This window comes from Furipterus horrens, unplaced genomic scaffold (genome assembly GCF_987537825.1).
Source record: "Furipterus horrens unplaced genomic scaffold, mFurHor1.1.pri manual_scaffold_4, whole genome shotgun sequence".
Lineage (NCBI taxonomy): Eukaryota > Metazoa > Chordata > Mammalia > Chiroptera > Furipteridae > Furipterus > Furipterus horrens.
Window position 1 is genome coordinate 18,035,172 of NW_028327174.1, and position 21,647 is coordinate 18,056,818.

General features: G+C 42.9%; 1 pseudogene; it reads right to left on the minus strand.

Moving 5' to 3' along the window:
• Positions 1-168: 168 nt before the first annotated feature.
• On the minus strand, positions 169-1,049 carry LOC150011206 (small ribosomal subunit protein uS2 pseudogene; annotated as a pseudogene).
• Positions 1,050-21,647: the final 20,598 nt, after the last annotated feature.

A 21,647-nucleotide genomic window follows, 5' to 3' on the forward strand; every position in this document is an offset into this window, starting at 1 on the left:
TAGGTATTAACCCTTTGCTTGTTTAATTAGTATAAATATTATTTAGTCCATTGTATTTCTTTCCAGTTTAGTTTTTTGTTGGTGTTTAGCACGAGTTTTGAGTTTTTAAGACACTTTATTTTCCGTCACCCTTATTTCCATTCTGTTAAGCGTTTATGGAAGACGAGCTTAAGACCACTCAGTGGTTGTTCCTACCCACTCAGTGGCCTGCGCAGTGGGGGCTGCAGACCAGTCTTCGGGGCAGGCTGAGCATTCCTGTCCTCAGTGGGAAACTGCTGAATAGGCACAGGGGGCACCTGCACACCTTCAGACGAGTCAGTGACCTCAGGCTGAGCAGCAGTGAACTTGGCAGCTGGAGCAGTCCATTCGCCCTGAAATTCCTCCTTGGTCACAGCCTTTTCAGCAGCGGCCTGCTCTTCCTTCTCAAGCTCTTCAGGATCCCTGTAGAAGAGGAGATCAGGCACCATCTCCAGGGGTGTTCCCGGGAGATGGTGCTGTGCATGCGCAGAACTTCCCGGGCCAGCATTCACCGCATCGCACCCACTGGGTGAGTCCCCTTGTTTCTGCAAGGGGTGGCGATGTCCACGTAGCACGGAGAGTCTGTGTGACACAGCGCGATGGTAGGCAGGTTAACGTATGACGCCTCAGTGAGAGGCTGGTGGTCCGCCCTGGCATCGGTGACCACCAATAGTCTCTGCTCCAGGAAGGCTGCCTGGATCTGGTTAGTGACGTTCCCGGGGTGAGGCCGCCGGCAATAGCAGTGGCTCCAGTGGCAGCAGCAAAGTTCAACACAGCTCGCTGACCAGTGTTCCTGGACAGTAGGACACTGACATCAGCGGGTTTTCAATGGCAGCGATGGCACGAGCTGCCAGCAGAAGCTTCTCCCAGGTTCTCTTCAGGTTTATGATGTAGATGCCATCATTTTTCCTTTTGCAGATGTACTGTTCCATTTGGAAGGCGAGGCTGGTGCCCCCTAAGTGGGTTCTTGCGGCAAGGAATTTGAGGCCACCCCCCTCTTCCATTTGCAGGACATCAAGGGCTCCAGACATTGTGAAAGTTTCCCTTTAAGTTATGTGGGAACCGAGAACAACGCCGTGTGGGCCCTTCTCTAGGTAGCATGGAAAGGATGAGTTCTGAATTTTAATAATAAAATTATTTATCATTTTATTTGTAGTTTCTCCTATTGCTTCAAAACTTAGAAAGTTATTACTCCTCCAGGGATTTGAGCTGAGCTCAATACCACGCTGGGAACTTAATGGTAGTGGGAGGTGAGTAAGGAAATCAGGGCAGATAGAACTCAGGTTACACAGTAGTTGTATTGTTAAATGGTGTGTGTGTGTGCATGAAAAACATTTTCCCACAAAGGCATTATATTATCCTTCTTGAGAAGTACAATATTAATTGGTTGTAAATAGAAATCTGACTAAAGCTTCAGTCTAGGAAAGAATGAAATCTCACAATGGTGCAACTGTTGCTAAATAATTTCCTGCTTGCCCCCAAATCGACCAATTTCAGACAGATTGGGGAGGTCTCCTCTAACAACATGCTATAACAAAGAAGGAGAGATTAAGAAATCATACCACCTCATCGTTACTTGCTGGAGTACTTATAATAACTCAAGATTTTCTGGGATGTCCTCAATTCAAGTTCTATTTTGTTGATCTGTGTTCACTGTTACACTCGTCAGGGTGTCCCAACTTCTATTCAAAAAGTAGAGTCACCATAGGAATTTGATAACAGATCCCTAGCTGGTATTCTGAACCCCAGTCTTATCTTCTAATCAATTTTGCTTATTATTACTTTTTAGAACACTGTTATGTGCCAATGCTTAGTTTTAGAAACTCTGATAGTTCTGTTACCTGGCAACAAGCCCAAACTTCTTGTCCAGCTTTAAAGACCCTACCCTACTTAGATAATTTCCTTTCTTCTGCTTCCCAGACAGTTACTCTTTGCTTCAGTCAAGTACCTCTGGTCTCTTTTTCTGGCAACTTCATTATTCATTCCTACTGTTATGCCTTTGCTTCCTGTCTGTCTTAGTCCATTTGGGCTGCTAGATTATAATAGACCGGGTGGCTTATAAAAAGCAGAAGTTTATTTCTCAAATTTCTGGAGGCTGGGAAGTCCAAGATCAAGGCTCTGGCAGATTTGGTGTCTGGTGAGTGTTCACTTCCAGGTTCATAGACATGTTTTTACATGGTGGAAGGGTCAAGGGAGCTCTCTGGGTCTCTTTTTAAGGGCATTAACCTCATTAATGAGTGTTTCCTCCTCATGACCTAATCACCTCCCAAAGGCCCCACATCCAGATACCATCACAGTATAGATTAGGTTTTGACATAGGAATTTTTGGATGACACAAACATTCAGAATACAGCACCTTCTGTACCTAATGCTTCCCTCCTGGGATGCTTTCCCTTCTCCCTAACTTAAAACGGGACTCATCTGTCAAATCCCAGCTCATATCTGACATTAAAAACAACAACAACCGCAAAGCATCTATAGAGCTCAACCTCCACGAGAAGTTTGAGTGCCATTGCATGGAGAGGTCTCTGGGCAGACTCTTGTCAGCCAAAGGTTGCTTTAGCGTCTCAGAACTGGTTTCCCTGGTGGTTCTATTTATATGCCTACTGATTCTTGTTGCTCAAGTACACATCTGTTGGCTGGTATTCTGGTTCTTAAAGGATCTTAGAGGTGCCCCTGCAAATGTGATTTATATTTGTATATTGAATATACACACTTTGGGTCTGTGCCAGGAGGAAACCACTTTATTCTTTGTACCATGGCCTTTAAATAAAACTCCATTCCAAGGTCCTGGATGGTATCTCAGGCTTTTGTTTTTCTGGGCATTCAGGATAGAATGATTTCAGTTATTAAAAATTCTAGCCCAATCTAAATCAAAACTTTAATCACATATTTGATTAAAAGTTTCTTCTTCCATGTTCTCCCAGAGACTTGAAGTGGGAAAGAAGGGAGGAAGGATCTCGCTTTTCTTTCTTCCTCTCTCCACTTCTTGCCTCTATTTGCTAGATGCTCCAGGGTTAGGTAGTTAGCAGGGGGTGGAGGAGTGAGGGGATAACTAGAAGTCAAGGGGTGTTTTTTTTTTAACCTAGTTGTTACTAGTTTGCAAAAACCCTCTGCATAGCAGATATCCAAACACTGACCAGTTTTCAAATTGGGGGCTTTTTAGTTCATTGGAGCTGCCTGATGGAGATCTCTGCCGTGAGTGAGGCACTCTCTCACCACCCACCTTTGATATGTCCTCAGTGCTATTCCAGATTTCACACTGCAATCTCTTTGTGCTGAGACAGCCTGGACCTTGGTGGGTAGTGCTCTTGGATGGAGTCCTTTCAGGAAAGCTCTAACCTGGCTATCCTTTGCAGCATCCATTTGCCCCACAGGTGGCCTGGCACGTTGCCTCTCTAAACTCTGGAAGTGCAGTATTCTGTCTTTGCTCTTCATCATAGATTGCTCCAGATGGCCTCTTCCCTTCGAAGTTTCCTTCCTTCCTTCCTTCCTTCCTTCCTTCCTTCCTTCCTTCTTTCCTTTCTTTTTTTAAAAAATATTTTATTTATTTTTAGAAAGAAAGGAAAGGAAGAAGAAAGAGAGGAAGAGAAAGATTGATGTAAGACAGAAACATAGATCAGTTGCCTCTCACATGTGCCCTGACTGGGAATTGAACTGGTGACCCTTTGCTTTGTAGCATGATGCCCAACCAGCTGATCCACATCCATCAGGGCCCTTTGGAGTTTTCTAGGTGAGAATCAAGCATCAGTTTCTGTGCTCCCCAAACTCCAGGGAACATAGGTCAAACCCTTTGTGGTAGGTGGAATAATGCCCACCACCCCCAGGTAAGCTTACCCTAATTCCTGGAACCTGTGAATATGGTACCTCACATGCAGATGTGGTTGAGGTAATAGGTGTTGAGAGTGGGGAGTATCCTGGATTACCTGTGTAGGCCTAATTTAATAATCTAACCACGCGAGTTCTTACAAATGCCGAGTCCTTACAAATGGAGAACCTATTCCGACTATAGTCAGTGAGGGAGATGGGACTACAGAGGAAGGGTCAGAGACGTGGCACTAGAAGCAAGCTCCCCACCTTTGCTGTTGGAAGATGAAGGGAGAGGGCCACCAGCCAAGGAATGCAGGGGCCTCTAAAACCTAGGAATGGTCCTTAGCTCTAGCCAGCAAGAAAACAGGAATCCAAATCTTATAACCACAGGAAACTGGATTTTGCTGATAGCCCAAATGAGCAGGAAATGGATTATTTTCTGGAGCCACCAAGAAATGAACTCGGCTTGCTGACAACTTGATTTTCGTCAGGCAAGACAGCTATTAGACTTCTGCCCTACAGACTGTAAGATGATAAGTTTGTGTTGTTTTAAGCCACTAAATTTGGAACCTAAGGTTTGGAAAGGTAGAAGGGACGCTGAAGATCAGCTGTTCTTCTGCTTCTTTTTTCCGCTCCTCACTCTTGAATCATCTCTCCTCACTCTCATCTAGGACCTCATCTAGGATCTCATCCACCAGGGATCTTACAGCTGCTGCCGGCAGCTTTTTCCATTACAGACATTGTTTTTGAGCAACTTGAAGGCAAGGATGAAGTCTCATCCACTGTGGCGACACCAGCCCAAACTCAGACCCAGGCACATAGCAGGGACTCAGGGAATGGATGAGAGATTGCTCGAATATTATTGCGCCCCAAACTGGCCTCTCTGTGTCATCCATAAAGCAGTCCTCAACTTTAGTTGTATAATAGCCTTCTAAGGAATGCTCAGTTTTCTGGAATGTGATTATGTAACTCTTGCAAAAGTCTGTGGGTTGAGTCTTTCTAAAAGTCTTATCTCAGCAGCCCCGACGCAGGACTCTCGGCTTCTCCGTTTCCCGCTGTGTAGTCTGCAGATGGCTCTGATGAGGACTGAGGCTTATATAGAAGGCGTCATGGTGTGTTTTAAGTGTAACAGGATATCGAATGGGACTTTTCATGGCGTCCTCAAGTTTCACCTGAAGCCCCAGAGCTGAGAACAAAGGGTGATAAGTATCTCCAGATTTCTGAATAGGGTACAAGCAGTAGACACACCATTGCAGAAATTGTGGAAAGAGAGTAAAACTGTGCAGTGATTATTAACCTCCATCACATACATCCAGCTGATGCAGGAAGAGGGAATTAAAGAGTCTCTTGGGTAGCGGACAGTGTTGTGGCATTTCCTCTTCTCTTCTTGTGAGGGTCCCTTGAGAGAATTGGGGCCCCAAAGGTGCTCTTGGATTGGAATAGAGCGAGATGGAAGGATGTGTGGAGATATGGATATGTGTTTTCTGGAATTTAGGGACAGAAATGAAGGAAAACTACTGCTTACTTCCTGCCTGAGGAGTCTGGAATGCCGGAGGCTGGTCAGACAAACCCGTGAGCCCCAAATGAAGTAAGAGGGCAGCAGTGAGAGCTTTTCATAGGACCAGAATTTGTAACAGTGAGCATATGTGTTTCCCAGAGTTGTAACAGAAGAAAACTGGCTTCGAAGCAGGTGTGTGTGTGCGCGTGCACGTGCTCTTATGGGGTGAATGAAGGTGCCCTAGCAGTAAGCTGCTATATGGTGTACTTCTAGGCAGGAGATGAAAGGTTTGCAGGAAACTTCTGCATTGGCTTGGAAGGGGGGTGCTTCTCAGCAGATGGTCCTTGTAGTGAACCTTTGAAAAGCTCACAAATGCATTCCATTGGAGAGAGCCAGCATAAGGCTCCTCCTACTTCAAGGCCATGGCCTACCATATTGTATGCAGTAGCACCTAACACAAAAGACAGATTTGTTTCTTTCCCTCTGATCCCTGGTCCCTATGTCTGGCCCTGGAGAGGTCAAAAGCAGCAGGGTGAGGGGGAGGAGAGTGAATTAGATGGAGGAAGGAGAGACCGTCCTTTCTGCTCTGTAGGGTCGTGGTCACCAGGCTACTGGTTGAGGTAGGGCTGGCTAATTGGGAGCTCTGAATTGGGCATGTGATTGAAACTTTAAATAAGATGTTTTAAAGAATTTTAGTTCTTGAAATTAACTCAAAAATCTATGACATATGCTTGAAACATTGCCCAGAGCTGGGAAAGGGTGATTTGACAGAGTGTGTTAAGATGGAGTGATTACACAAAAATAAGACTGTGTTCTGTTTGTACACCACCGAGTTTAGCTCATTTGATAAACTGATTAAATAAATAGTAATTTTAGGTAAATTCCAGGGAGGCCAGGCCTGGGGCATATGTGGGCAATAGGCTATTCTCTGGGATGTTGGTATTATGGACTCTTGGCTTTTCTGAAGTTTTTGATATTGCTGTTTAATTTTGTATAAGTATTTATTTTGAAATAAGGTTACAACTACAGAAAAGATGCAAACGTAGTGCAGAGTTCCCATATGCGCTTTCTCCAGCTTCCCCTAATGTTAATGTCTTGTATAACCATAGTCGAATGATCAAAACCAGGAAATTAACATTGATGCAATACTATTAACTAATCTATAGAACTTATTCTGGGGTAGAAATCTAGACGAAGTAAGTATGTTTTCAATATAGTATTGGATTGGCAAGATTCCAATTGAAAACGGTGACTGGCTAGAGGCTCTTGGTGTATCTTCTCAGAAAAAAAAAAGGCAATATATTTGCAAAAGCTAAAACAAGTTCTCAGTGTATTGGCAGAATCTAGGAGACCTTCCGTTTACTGAACAGCCAATGGAAATGGATTGAGAAACCCAATGTGCCTAAAATAAAGTAGGAATTTTTGTTTAAAAATAATTTAAAAATACTTTTATCAGTCTTCTACTGTCTGTACCCTGGTTTGAAATGCATGGTATCTTTTGACCTTACCTATACAATGTTGATAATGCTGGGAGAGAGGGCTGGAGTACATCTGTCACTATTCTCTTGGGCACCTCTCTTTCCCAACAATCTCAGAGCCCGTACCTTCCAGAGAGGAATGACAGGAAGCTCAAAGTGATTGGTGATGGTATGTTGCGGTTGTACGAGTTCAAGCTAGAACACTTTGCTTTTGTTCAGTCAGTGAGAGAACCAGCAATGGAGGTCGACAGAATGTCTTCTTGATTTTGGGAATTCTCGTCGTCGTCGGCAGCCGTCCGTCTCGAGAGACGATGGTGTAGCTTCTTAAGAGTCTATCTGCACCGCCGAGAATGGCTGTGCAGTCCGACTCGGGAGTGACACGGTATCTGTCTCCTCCCGTGTTGAATCGACATCTTGCGATGACGCTGGAGTGTCCTCTCCAGTGGAGCTGAAGCTACAGAGCCTGGGCAGGGTGATATGGAGGGTCTGCTGTTGCCCATGCAGCAGACCCCCCCCCCCTCTCTTCGCAGCTGAAGCATCCAAGGGAAAGACAGAGTCAATACAGCTTGGCTTCAGGTGCGCCGCAGGAGTTGCCGGTGTTGACTACAACGTCAAACCGCCTTAGGGACTCCGGCTCCGGATTTTCTGTCGGGGTTTACTCCCTTAGCCTTTCCCCTGAAGAGGTATGCCGCAAGGCAGCGGAGGTTTTAATTGGGCCACAGCATTCCCTCTCATGGTGGATTTCAGAGTGGAATCATACTATCACCTAAGTGATGAGTAAGAGAAAAGCAGTCCCTGACATCCAGGGACTAGCCCTTGGTGTTGTTATAACTGGCCTGGAAATCACAGCTGTGTCTTAATATGGTTGAACATAACATTTCGCAGGACATCAACATCAGACAAGGCCCCTCCGTGACCACAGTGCTTCAAAGCCAAAAGAAGCACACAGACAACACGTGAACATCGTTCAAGTCACAAAATACCAAACATTCTCTGCTGGCTAAAATAAATAACGGCTGCTTCCTTGCCAATTACATCTTTAACCGTGCTTATAAATAAGATTTATTGAGAGACCCAATTATAAAATTGTCCCTGCTTTCTGACAGTGCCCAGTCCACCAAATCACCCAACCAAAGCCCAAACCCGACGATGAGTCCTTTCCAACGTTCTCTTACTGAGACTCCCCATCGTTGCCCATGGTGTGCAGTCCCCCTCACTGTGACTCGTAATCATTCCAGCTTGTTGAATGTGTTACTGATGGTCTTTGATTGAAGGCATTGATGATGGACAGAGAGTGGGACAATACATATTTGGCAAATATTAATTAAGGATTATTTTTTTTTCTCCCAGAGATAAGCAGACAATAAAATGAAAGAAAACTTGGGGTCTAGGGGAAAAATACTGCCAAAAAAGGAGAAAAGAGCACCACCATTAGACTTGGTATAGCTCCTAACTATACTTTTCCATGACTTTCGTTTTTGTACCATTCATCACAGGATTTCAAGGAAACTTGTTTAATGGGAGAATTAAAATCCTAACTGAAATTATTAAAGAGCCAAGCTGATACTGTAGAAAACAGAAGGGGTAATATTGAAAAGAAACTTTAGAGGTTTTCCTAGAAGGCAGAGAAAGATAATACAAAAGCACATTGTAGACATAAAGAGATTCAATCCAAGAAGTACTCGTGTTTGCAAAGGAGAAACAAGGGCGATTGTAATAGAGCCAGTGCTGTGTGCTGTAGATTGGCTTGCTCAAAGTGCATTCCTACCCTCTGGCAGTGTGCAAAGGCTGAAAAGCCGAAACCCTCTCTTCCCAGAATTGTTTGCAGCTTCGGATATGATTGAGATTCTGCCAAGATGATGCCCTCAAGTGAGGCTGGATTTAGAACTGAGTCAAGTTGTGGAGAGGGAGGTCGCGGAGCATCCAGTTTGCTGGAGCTGATTATGGCAGAGAAAACTCCATAGGCAGCTTTCCAGTTCAGCTATCAGCTTCTTGGTGGGGGCAGGGGCTGCAGCCATCAGGTGTAACAGTGGCTCCTGATTCGATGCTTCCTGACCGGGGCGGGCGCAGCGGGCCTTCTGGCAGCCCAGATGTGTCTTTGGGAGTCACACGTGGAAGGTCCGGCAGGAGCAGTGCTGCCCTATAGAAATGTAAAGTGACACATACGTGATTTAAAAATTTCTAGTAGGTTCAGTTTAAGAAGAATTACAACAAAATAGGTGACATTAATTTTAATAATATATTTTATTTAACCCAACTAAAATTTATTATTTTCACTTGTAGTCAATATATTGCATTCTTTTTTATTTTTGTATTAAAGCATATCTCATTTGAGAACAGCCACATTTTAAGTCCTCAGTAGCCTCATGTGGCTCCTGTATTGCACAGCTCAGGTCTAAAGTCTGTTTTTCCAGTTCTCCTGGTGATTTAGTAAATTATTTAATACCTTGTAATAAATCTCCTTTGCTTAAACTTGTGGGTTGTGTTTTCTGCAACTGAACACTGGCTGATACAGAGGCAATAACCAGATAAGAATAAACTTGAAAAGGATTCAATAATTAACAGCAAAATTAATGAAGAGAAAATTATACCTCCCCTCCCTCCACCCGCCCTTGGACAGTTTTCTGAATTGCAAAGATTAGGAAAGTGAGATGCATCCAGACAGCCTCCCCCACCCCTTTGCAAATTCATGAAAGAACAATATGCAGGTTGGCCTCAGCCATCATTTCTGCAAAGATAAATGGCAGAAGGAAATGGAGTGATGGTTATATATCTGGGGGATAAAAGGAGTGGCTTGAGAATTTTATACTTGGTCAAGTCGTTTTTCAGGTGTAAATACAGCAGAATGACATTTAGATTTGCAAGGGCTTGTGAAATATCATGCATAGAGCTTCCTTGGAAGACATGTATTTTTTCACATCAACCTTTTTCTGATTTGTTTCTGCCTCTTTGTGTTTTATATTTTTTTCTTTTTAGAGTGGCTATTTATATTTTTGAGGATACTAAAATATGCTTATTTATTTATTTTTAAGCATATTTTATTGATTATGTTGTTACACTATGCCTATTTCTTTTCCCTTTGCTCCCCTCTGCCCAGGACCCCCCTTCCCTCCAGCAATCCCACCCCCACTTAGTTGATGTTTATGGGTCATGCATATAAGTTCTTTGGCTTCACCCTTTCCTATATTATTCTTAACTTCCCCGACTATTTTGTACCAACCAACCACGCACCATTTCCCCATTTCTCTCCCTTCCCCCTCCCAGCTGATAACCCTCCAAATGATCCCCATACCTATGATTCTGTTCCTATTATAGTTTGCTTCGTTGGATTTTGTTTTTATTTTTTAGATTCAGTTGTTGATAGTTGTGAGTTTGTTGTCATTTTAGTATTCATAGTTTGATCTTCTTTTTCTTAAATAAGTCCCTTTAACACCTCATATAATAATGGCTTGGTGATGATGAACTCCTTTGGCTTTACCTTGTCTGGAAAGCACTTCATCTGCCCTTCCATTCTAAATGATAGCTTTTCTGGATAGAGTAATCTTGGTGGTAGGTCCTTGCTTTTCATCACTTTGAATACTTCTTGCCAGTCCCTTCTTGCTTGCAATGTTTCTTTTGAGAAATCAGCTGACAGTCTTATAGGCACCCCTTTGTAGGTAACTTTCTTCTTTTCTCTTGCTGCTTTTAAGATTCTCTCTTTATCTTGAACCTTTGGCATTTTAATTATGATGTGTCTTGGTATGGTCCTCTTTGGCTCTAGCTTGTTTGGGACTCTCTGTGCATCCTGAACTTGATTGTCTATTTCTTTCACCAAATTTGGGAAGTTTTCCTTCATTATTTTTTCACATAAGCCTTCAATTTCTTCCTCTTCCTCTTTTCCTCTGGCACCCCTATGATTCAAATGTTGGCACGTTTTAAGTTGTGCCAGAGGTTCCTAAGCCTCCCCTCATTTTTTTCAATTCTCATTTCCTCATTCTGTACTGGTTGACTGTTTATTTCTTCCTTATGTTCTAAACCATTGATTTGAACCCTGGTTTTTTTCCCCTTCACCATTGGTTTTGTGTGGATTTTTTTTCGTTTCACTTAGCATAGCCTTCACTTCTTTCCTTATGCGTCTGCCATACTCTAGCATATCTTTCAAGCCTGTGAGCATCTTTATCACCAGTGTTTTGAACTTTTCATCTGTGAGGTTGGCTATCTCCTCGTTGCTTAGTTCTCCCACTGGAACCTTGATCCTTTTCCCCTTTTGGACCATACTTCTCTGTCTCCTGATTCTGACAGGCTCCTGTGTTTGTTTGCCTCTGTGTCTTAGGTAAACTGTCACTCCTGTTACATTGTAAGGGGAGGAGCCTTAGGGATTGGACAGTACAGGCGACCCGTTTCACCATGTTGTGACACTGTATGTGGGGGAGAGGTCTGAGAGGGAACAGTGCCACTTGCTCAGCAGTCGCCCCTTTCCCATGTACTTCTCCCACTTCTGTGTGGGCCTGGCGCCTTTCTAGCTGTTGCCTTGGCCGTCGTTCCCAGAGTGGGTGGGTTTGCAGATGTTCTAGGACTGTGGGGGCCCTTTAAACAAGCGGACTCTGCTGAGAGACTGGAAGTTTCTTCCTCTGCCACAACCCCCACTTGTTTGCACAGTCAGAAGCAATGAGGCTTGATTTTCCCCAGTGCTGGAACCCTGAGCTGCGCGGTCTGGTCAAGAGCTGGGAGCACTCCTCAGGTGTCCCTCCCCACTTTTTAAAACGTGTAACTGCACTTTCTGCTGGCTTGCTGCTGCTGCAGCTGCTGCTGCCACCACACCATGTCCTCTCGCCCCGGCTCTGCCCCATTCTACATGTCTGGATAAGTATTTCTTCTTTATATATTTGTTTGTTGGACTTCCATGCAGCTTGATTTTCTGGAACTCCTGGTTATCTCTAGTTTTGAGGTAGTTGTATTTCTTCTTAGTTGTGGAGAGAGATGCAGCATGTCTGTCTACACCTCCATCTTGGCTGGAAGTCTCCAAAATATGTTTATTTTTTAAAAGTTTAAATTGTATCCTTTTTATTTTCTTGTAATAGTGATTGTGATACTGTTGCTGTTTTTCTTAACATTAGTATTTTATTTATTTATTTATTTATGAAGAGAGGGGAAAGGAAGGAGAAAGAGAGGGAAAAAAAAACATTAATATGTGGTTGCCTCTCACATGCCCCCAACCCTAGGCATGTGCCCTGACTGGGAATTGAACCCATGACCCTTTGGTTCACAGGCCGGCACTCAATCCACTGAGCTACACCAGCCAGGGCCACATTAGTATTCTTCATGTGTCCTGGATTTTAGTTTGCAGGCCTTCTTGAATGGAAGATTTTATTTCTTTATTATTCTATTTTCTCTCTACTCTCACCCCCATTCTAGCAGTGTTGAGGTTTGTCTCTGCCTGGGCCATGGAGCTCTCAGTGCTCTTGCTCCATATATGATGCATGTAGCCGCTGAGCGCTTAGAGAACTTGTGTGGGGCCCAAGAAGAGAGGCTGAGGCACGCCTTCCTAAGTTTGCAGCGTCACGGAAGCTGTGGGATGATTCTCATTTTTTTTGTTTCTTTGTTTTTTAAAAGTATATGAGGTAATGGATGTGTTAATTAACTAGGTGGGAGAATCCTTTCAGAATGCAAATGTATGTATAACAAATCATCGTGATGTACGCTTTTAATATTTTACAATTTTATTTGTTATATACACCTCAATAAAGCTGAAAAAAATTTACTCTAGTGAAAGAGGAATAAGTGAAGGAATACTGACAAAAATGTTGGTTATTTTTGAAGTTGGGTAATGGATATGTGGGGGTTCATTATACTGTTCTCTCTCCTTTTTTTGTATGCTTTAAATATTCATAATTAAAATTTGAAAAATTTATAAGAGAATGTTAGGTCTTGCTCTATGCTAATACATTTGGAACTCTCCCTAATGAAGTAGTTGGTTTTCTGAGAAAACACATTACTAAAACTGACTGAAGAAGTGGAAAATATGAATAGAACAACAACCTTGGGAGAAGTTATAAAAGAATGATCTCCAAAAGAGACTCTAAGATCTGATTCTTATGTTCTGTAAAACATGTGGCAATAAATGATACTATCAAAATTATTCTATAAAGTTAGCACAACCTTACCACTAGGACCTGATATATGAACAACAAGAATATCAAAGCAGAGAACAATTTTATATGCAAATATATATGGGAAATGTCTAAGTGAAATAAAGAAACTAAATTCAGTTGTATTCAGTTGAACAGTATTCATTTAATCAAGTTATCAGATTAATAAAACTTCATCATTTCCTTTGTAAAACGCACTGTCTGATGGTCACAGAATGCTCATGACCCATTTGCTTCAGTGTATTTTTCCAGTTTTGTTCCAATAATAACAGGATTCTAAACCAGTTCCCAAACCAATTATGTAACCAAATTAAATATTTATGTATACTGATGAAATATGAATATGGAAAAAGAATTATTCCTGTGACTGTTAAATTGACTATGTTGGAAGAACTCAATACAAGTGAGTCACTAAAGGAAGAGGACAAGACAACTGGAGAATTTGGGAAAAAGTCACAAAAATATAGAAAAATTCAGTACCTATATTGCTTTATGAACAATGTACAGTTTTCTTTAAAGAAACTAAATGGTGAGTAGCCATGAATTATGAATTTGACTTATGTAAAAAGGATGGTACAGAATTCTAATTAGCAAACTGATACTGAAAAGAAAAGGCATTATTATTATGTATTAGGTAAGGAAACACTAGCTAGTTAAGGCAACATTAGTCACTGTGATAGACAAACGCACAAACCTCAATGGCTAATACACTAAACAAAATTAAATCTTACTCAAACTAGTTTAATAATAAAGGACACTTACTGGCATATATGGGGATAAATATTTTTAATATATTTAACAACTTGTGCAGCATGGTTACTGACCAATTAGAATGGACACCTGACTAATAAGAATGGACACAAGCCATGTACAACCAGATGGCTATTCCAGTGTGTACAAGTGAATATATATGCTGGGGCTCATGTAATTAAAAATCCCTAAAACAGGCTTCCTATTGTGTTGGCTTAACAATATTCTAAAATACTCAGTTGATCCCTCTGCTCTGCTTCCTTTGCTGTGAGCTTCATCCTGAACTGATTCCCTAAGATAGTTGACATCAGCTCCTTGAAGTTATGTGCTTCAGTGCTCTTGTTTAGCAAGGAATAGGGTGTAGTTTTGTGTTAGCAGTTATAGTAAGATTCCTGAGATTCACCTTGATGAGACTGACTTGGGTCATATGCCCACCCTCATACCAGTCATTGAGCACGGCTTGTGCTGATTGGCTTGGTCAAGGTCTATATCCCAGCTGCAGTTGGGGGTGGAGTCAAACTTTCTGGAACCATTTGGATCCTCTGAGAAGCATTAGGAGGCTACAGGGAAGAAGGTGGGTGTGAATACTAGGGAGATAATCAACAAATATTCTCTATATTAATATAAAATATGTCATCAACATATCCAGTGGAAAAAAGCACATGACAATTGTATTGGAGTAAAAGACATTCTATATAAAAGTATTTGACAAATTAAAGAGTAAGGCATTAATATCCATAAAGAAAAACTGGCAAAGTATAGAGTATAGAAAAAAATATTACAACTATGCAAGGAGGAAGACTGTCCCAAATAACCCTGTGTGCTTGCTTGGCATTATGGGCTGAATCCCCTATTTCCCCACAAGATTCATAGGTTGAAGCCCTAACCCCCCAATGCGACTATATTTGGAGATGGGGCCTTTAAGGAGATAATTACGGTTAAATGAGGTTGTAAGAGGACTTAATCCAATAAGATTGGAGTCCTTATAAGAAGAGGAAGAGACACCATGAGTGCATGTGCACAGAGAACAGGCCCTGTGAGGACACAGTGAGAAAAAAGCCAAGGAGAGAGGCCTCTGGAGAAACAAAACCTGCCAACACCTTGATCTTGGACTCTAGCCTCCAGAATTGTGAGAAATACATTTCTGTTGCTTAAGCCACCCAGACTGTGGCAGCTCTAGCAGACTAATAAACCTGGGTGGTCTGAGCCGGAGGCTAACTAGGACTCAGGCCCTTGCCCTTCTCTCAAGTGAAGGGGCAGTGCCCAACTCAGCTTCTCATGGAAACTGTGCTTCCTCCCCCTGCCAAGGAGGGGACTGACCTGAAACACCCTTGGGGCACCAATGTCTCCAGGTACTGGGCAGCTGGCATTCCAAGACAATTCCTGTAAATAGCTGGTTTGGGGAACAAAACCAGACTGCTCAGCATTCTAATAAGGCTGCTCCCTCGTGTTTGTCATATAAGAAGGAAGAGGGCATGGGCCCGGCAGAGCCTGGCATGCCTCTTTATGGATGAAGGAGTAACTATGGACCCTTGTCATGCTGATTCTGGCCTTGAAAGCTTCTTCTTTATCCTATTAGGCCTCTCCCTTAGCCCATGCCATGTGATGTGAAATTTCACCCAAGTCCTAGAGCATTGCATGGCAACATTAGCTGATACGCTAGACAAACCACCAAATCGTGTTCAAGGGAACATCTTACACCAAAGAATAATTAAAAAATGATAGACTCAATGATGACCAGGTGCAGGATAGTCTCATCTTGTCTGTTAGCTTAAAAGCTAGTTACTACCTTTTGCAGCTTCACTGGAGAGGACACTCCAGCGTCATCGCAAGATGTCGATTCAACACGGGAGGAGACAGATACCGTGTCACTCCCGAGTCGGACTGCACAACCATTCTCGGCGGTGCAGATAGACTCTTAAGAAGCTACACCATCGTCTCTCGAGACGGACGGCTGCCGACGACGACCTTTTGCAGGAGCAATGTAGGATGTGTTTAAAGAGTCTTCAGTATATCAATTAAAAAATGGGAATATAATTATTAAATAGTGAATGCATTGCTATGCATCAAGATACCAGGGAAATTTAACAAAACCATATAGTATTGACCAGAAACATTTTGACTGTCATGCTAGAGTTTAAAAAATGCATAATATTCTGTTTGTCTCCCACTGGAGACTCTGTACCTACAGGGTTGTAGGTAACCTAGGTGAAGAATCTGGAGAACAACGGAAAAGCCACCACTTCCTGATCATGATTTCAGTGGCAATCTTTAAAATACACCTCTGTGCCCTCAACCTGAATAGGGAATGTCAGTCTGAATAGTGAGGCCATCTTGTGGCCACTTAGAAAAGTTTCCAATTTCTGACACCAGCCCTATCTGCGTGCCTCCATGCACCCCCTTGTGCTGAGCTGCGGCCTTGAAAATGAAACTGCTACACAGTGTGAAGACTTGTAGTATTTCCTGAATTAAGTATTCTGGAATGAGTCCAAGATTCAGCTGCCAAATCCCAATTCGATCGTCTGTGGGCTGCTGAGTGTTGTAGAAGGAGTTCACGCTATGTGATTAGTGTGTATGCACACATCCTGCCTGTCACCTGTTTACAGATAGGCTGCCTCGTCTATTAATCACTTTGTTGAAGTGGAAAGTTTTAAAACACAAAGATTCTGCTGGAAACATAATAATAGGGTCCTGGATCAGAAGCAGGGCCAGGGTTGGAAGGACAGCACACAGAGAAACATCTTTCTGGACTCGTCCTAGTCTCAGTCCTTTGTGGATTATTTATAGTGTCAATTCCTGAACATATTAACCCCTGTGTGGGGGAAAGAGGAATATTATTAAAATGTAAAGAACAAGGTGAGTTGTACTTTCTAAGAATCTCTCTTTCTCTGGACGAAGCTCTAGACAAAGATGAAAATCTACTAGAATTATGACTTGTGTTGCGACAAGCAAGTTTATCTTTGCTTAACAATGACTTGCAAATACCCGAAACATTTCTTTGACTATTTTATCTCTATGTTAAACTCACCCCTTCCACTTGACTCTGCGTTCCCAATCAGCTTTATAAATGTAATCTTTTTTTTCAACCATTTTTAAGTGAGCAAGGTAGAATTTCCCTTTCCAATTCTCAAGTTCCCTTGCTTTCCTGCCTTTTCCCTTCTCCTCTAAACGAAAGTGTACAATTTCTTTATAGATTAGAGAAACAAAAAGCGTATGTTGAGCAAAAAGTTTTTTTCCCTCTTTTCGGTCGCTTAAACTTTCTTGGAATTTTTTTTTTTTTTGGTTGGAATACCACATACTGGCTTGAATAACTGTGTGAATTAGGAGATAAATGCAGACCTGTTCTTTGGCTGGTCTGAGCTTGTGCAGGGAGATCAAAGGGACTGGGAGAAAAAACAAAGACCAAAGAGTATGGCAATGCATATAAATCCGTCTGAAGAACATTATGCAAACTTCAGAACGCTGCGCTGTAATAGTAACAGCCTGTGCTTGTCTGGCGATTTCCAGTTTCTAAAGCACTTTTATGTCCATTAGCTCAGGACCACCCTAAAAGAAGGGCAGACAGGCATTTTTGTTTCATTTCAAAGGAGAGCACAGACTTAGAAAAACTAAGTACCAGCATGTAGCATGTGGCAACTCACCCTGTGAGAATGGTGACTGGTATTTGAACCCGGGTCAGCTGACTCTAAATCTTGGCCTCTTTCTTCTTCACCACAAATTCCACTGGCTTTGGACAACCCTGGAAAGGAATTCTGTGTTCACACACCTTCAGCTAGTAGGACTCAAGGCTGTTGATCTCCCATCCCTGGGTCCCCTCCAGCCCCACACCCTCCGTCTACATACTGCAAATGTTTTTTTCTGTGGAACGACTGACTCCAGATGGGGAAATACTTTGGAACTAGTCTGAGTTAAATACCAAACTCTGTAACTTCTGCTTAAGCTATGATGTTGAAAGGTTCGACAATTTGACACAAAGGATGACAGCTGTGAGTCCATTTGTCATCTCGTCTTGGAGCAATGGGGGAGGGGATGGCAAGTCAAAGGAAGTTAGAATTCTCCAGTCCCAGCTGAGCCCAGCTGCCAGGGCCTAAGCTGAATTGATAGTCAGAGAAGACTCAGCAGAGAGCTCTGAATCGGATTTCAGTGGTTTCACCTTGAATGGGATTTTCTCATGGGTCTGGCAAGAGCCATGCTGGATTTAAAGTGAAATTAAGCTGTGGACTCTGGGGAACACAGCACAGGAAATTACAAATGGCAGCCGCTTGTCTCAACAGCGACATCTGGTCAAGAGGCCTGAACCAGGGTCCCTGTTATGCAGGAATGGGGATACACTGGCATACAGTTTTGAGTCCCTGGGGAAAGTTGTTTTACAGCAGAGCGGAGACTCAGGGGGTTTGTTGTATTTCTTCACCAGCCTTGTGATCTTGAATCAGGAATACGGCTTCTCCAAGCCTTGGTTTGCTAATCTGTAGAAGAGTAATTAGACAGTAATCTACAGGAGAGTAATAATACCCGCATCTCAGGGCTGTGTGTGTGTGTGTGTGTGTGTGTGTGAAAAGCATTTTGTAAGTTGTTAAGTGTTCTAGAAATGCAGAGTTTGTTGTCATTTTCATTATTTACAGATCTATGTTCCTTGCAGGAAAAGTGAATAGAGGAGCATAGGAAATACTTGGGAGTACTGAAGAGAAGAAAAAGGAACAGCGATAACACAATTAACAATCAATTTCTAAGTGTTTACAGTACCTGGAACCATGCTAAGAGTTACAAAAACAACATTACTAAGGTATAAGGGTTACCCCAAGGCTGTTGCGTGAAATGGCACATAGCTGGTATGCAATGGGGTAGAGCTGGGAGTTAGGGAGGGGCAAGAAGTAACGTCCATGAAGCACCTATGCTGTGTGAGTCATTGTTGAAAATGCCATCATCTCCTTATGCCTTCACACAAAGTGTGCGCCAGCCTCATTTTAGAGAAGAGGAAACTGAGACTCAGAGACATTGAGGAATTTGCTCAAGGCCATGTGGCTAGTAAATGATAGAGCTGTGCCTCCAAAGCACATCCTCAGACGCAGACAGAGGAGTCAATAAATAAAGAACAAACTGGGTAATTTGCAGGACATGTTATCAAAAGGGGTAAGGGTCAAGAAACAGAAAGGCAGCCCTGACAGCTAGGGTGACCAACGCATTCCTGTTTGCCCATGACTTTCTGCATTTTAGCCCTGAAAGTCCTGTGTTCCAGTGCTTCGGTCTGGGGCCGCCTCAGTCCTAGGCAAACTGGGACAACTGGTCATCCCAGTAGCTGATAGCTGGTGGCTGGCTTATTTGCTACCAGTTGGGTCACTCTGTTCCCTTGGTAAATATAAGCAATTTCAACTATCAACATCAGATGAGGACTTTCACGAGTGTGGTGGAACAAAACAAGAACAAAAACACCCCATGATTATGCCTGAGCAGAGACAGACACCAGGCAGCCACAAAAATGACTGAACACCCTGTCTTCTGGCTGACAGGAGTGACTACTGCCTCTTCTGTGACACCTCTAACCCCACTTCTTTCTTCCCGCCTATTAGATAAATATTAAGGTAATTAGTAAATTTCCCTACTTTCTGATGGCTCCAATTCACTCCCTTGAGCCCTTTCCCAAATCAGCTAATGCAGACCCAACTCCTAGAACTAGCCCTTCCTGATACCCTTTTTCTGAAACACTTCATGGATCCTCATGGAGTGAGGTGTCCTCATAGCATGGAGAAACCCCAACTCTCTTTGACCTTAGTTGTGTTCTTGGACGGTCTTTGACCAGAGGGCATGCTTGGGACTTATACAAGGGCAGGGTGTGAGAGGAGCCATCCTTCCCATATGGTTTTGTAATTTTCTCTCTGTAGGCCATCTCTAAAGCTATACCAGATGCTTCTTCAAAGCAGAACTGCTTACCGAAAATGATAACTAGTGTTTACGGAGGACTTCCACTTGCCAGGCTCTCTCCATGGATTGACTAATTTAAGGCTTACCTTACACTTTCTGAAGCAGGTGCTGTAATTCTCACTTTACAGATGCCAAAGAGGTGGCTGAATGAAACCACAAACATTCCCAGTTAGTAAGTGAGAGAGCCAGGATTCAGAACCATTGAGTTTGTCCCTAGAGCCCTGCTCCTGTTTGGGGGAATAAATCAATAACCAACTTGGGTTCAAAATGAATCACAAAAGGTCTTGGAATAATGATAATACTAAGGTCTCCTGCCCTGAGCAGGAGACTGTTTGGAACACTTTCTGTGTATTAACTTACTTGACCCTTACTACAGCTCCATTAGTACCATTATTACCTCAATTTTACGGATCAGGAAACTGAGGCCCAAAGTATATACGGTTGCATTTTCTCAACCCCGTAATTCTTTATTTCATCGGTCATAAGGTGCATGATTATGTTATGTGCCACCGTGAAAAAAGTTGCCAGTTAGGATTTATAAGAAGCCCTTGTTTATATCAAGTTTTCAGAGATGCTAAAATGCAAGGAAGATGTACATTTTAGAACTGATGAAATGGAGTAGCTATTATTTATTCCCATTATAGAGAAGCAGAGCCTGGCACTCAGAAATAAGTACAACTCTCAGTCACAAAAGTGGCAAAAGGAGGACTTGAATTCAGGTCCACAAAAATGTGCTCTTTCTTTAATGCTATTCTAAGCATTATGGGAATCTTTGACCCTGGAATTTAAAGGCGAGCTTATTGTTTAGGGCTTTTCTCTGGGGTGTCCCTGAGATAGAATGTGTTTGGAGCAAGGGAACACTTTTTGTGACATTCATGTCACATCTTGAGGATGGCCAAGCACTTCATCTAAATGCAGGGTGAGCTTCTCTTCTCTGCTTTTGAAGTTGGGTAAGACATTAGGTTTCTGTGGGTCCTTTGGCCAAAGAGCTTGCATGAATGAGCTCACCACACCTGGGAGACACTCTCCTTTCTATGACTCTTTGCAGAGATTCTCTGTGGAACACCCCCCCCGCCCCCCTCCCCACCCCCCCTGCCCTCGCTCCCTGTGCTTTAGGTCTGAGACTGTCTGTGGTTGTGGGTTAGGTCTTAGACTGTCAGCTTGCTTTTGGCTATCTTGGGTCAGAGATCTTGCAAGCAGTCTGACTCTGTACTTTGGTATTTGACAGGTGACAACTTATAAGCCTCACCTCTTTCTCTCTCCCTCTGTGCCACACGTGGGCAAGCTGATAAGAAAGCCAGGGTGCTCTCTCCTTCAGCGTGGGTGGGAGATTAAAATCACACAAGCCCCTGCCAGTGTGTGGACCCTCTCTCTGGCCCCAGCTCCCGTCCATAGTACATAACTCGAACGTGCCTCCTTTCCTTGTGTTCTCAAGGCACTTTGGACCCAATTGGGTTGCCCGCCCTGCTCTCCCCAGAAAACTCAATTATGTGAATAATATACCTTTTCATAGCCTTTTGGTATATGTGTGGCATCATCAGCCTTGACATCCAAACCAAATTTTTAGCTTCCGTGTATGTGGGTTGGGGTATCCCCCCAACCCAGAAGTACTCAGCTGAAGGACATATCATTTAAAAGTGTAAACACTTTTCTAGCCCCACCCCCCCAAAAAATTATTTCTACCTAACTACTTTTCTATAATGAAGAGAGGCCTTGCTCTGTAGATACTTTTCAATAGCATTTCGCTAGGAGAGCTGGCAGTGAGGGGTGGCTGAGTGCAGGTCACCACCCTCCATAGCCAGGGCATGCAAAGAGCGGACAGGTGAGGGATGATGGTCCATATTAATCAGTCAAAATGGTCAAGACTAAGAGAATCTGGATAGTTTGTGGAGCAAATGAGAGATAGAATGCCTACATCAGACAGAAAAAGAAAAAGGAGCCAAATAGACCAGTGAACTAGAGGGAGAGAGAATACAAAATTGAAGGAAAAATGGAGAGGGACATTAGAAATAAAAAGAAGAATGCAACACCAGCATTAACGAATTG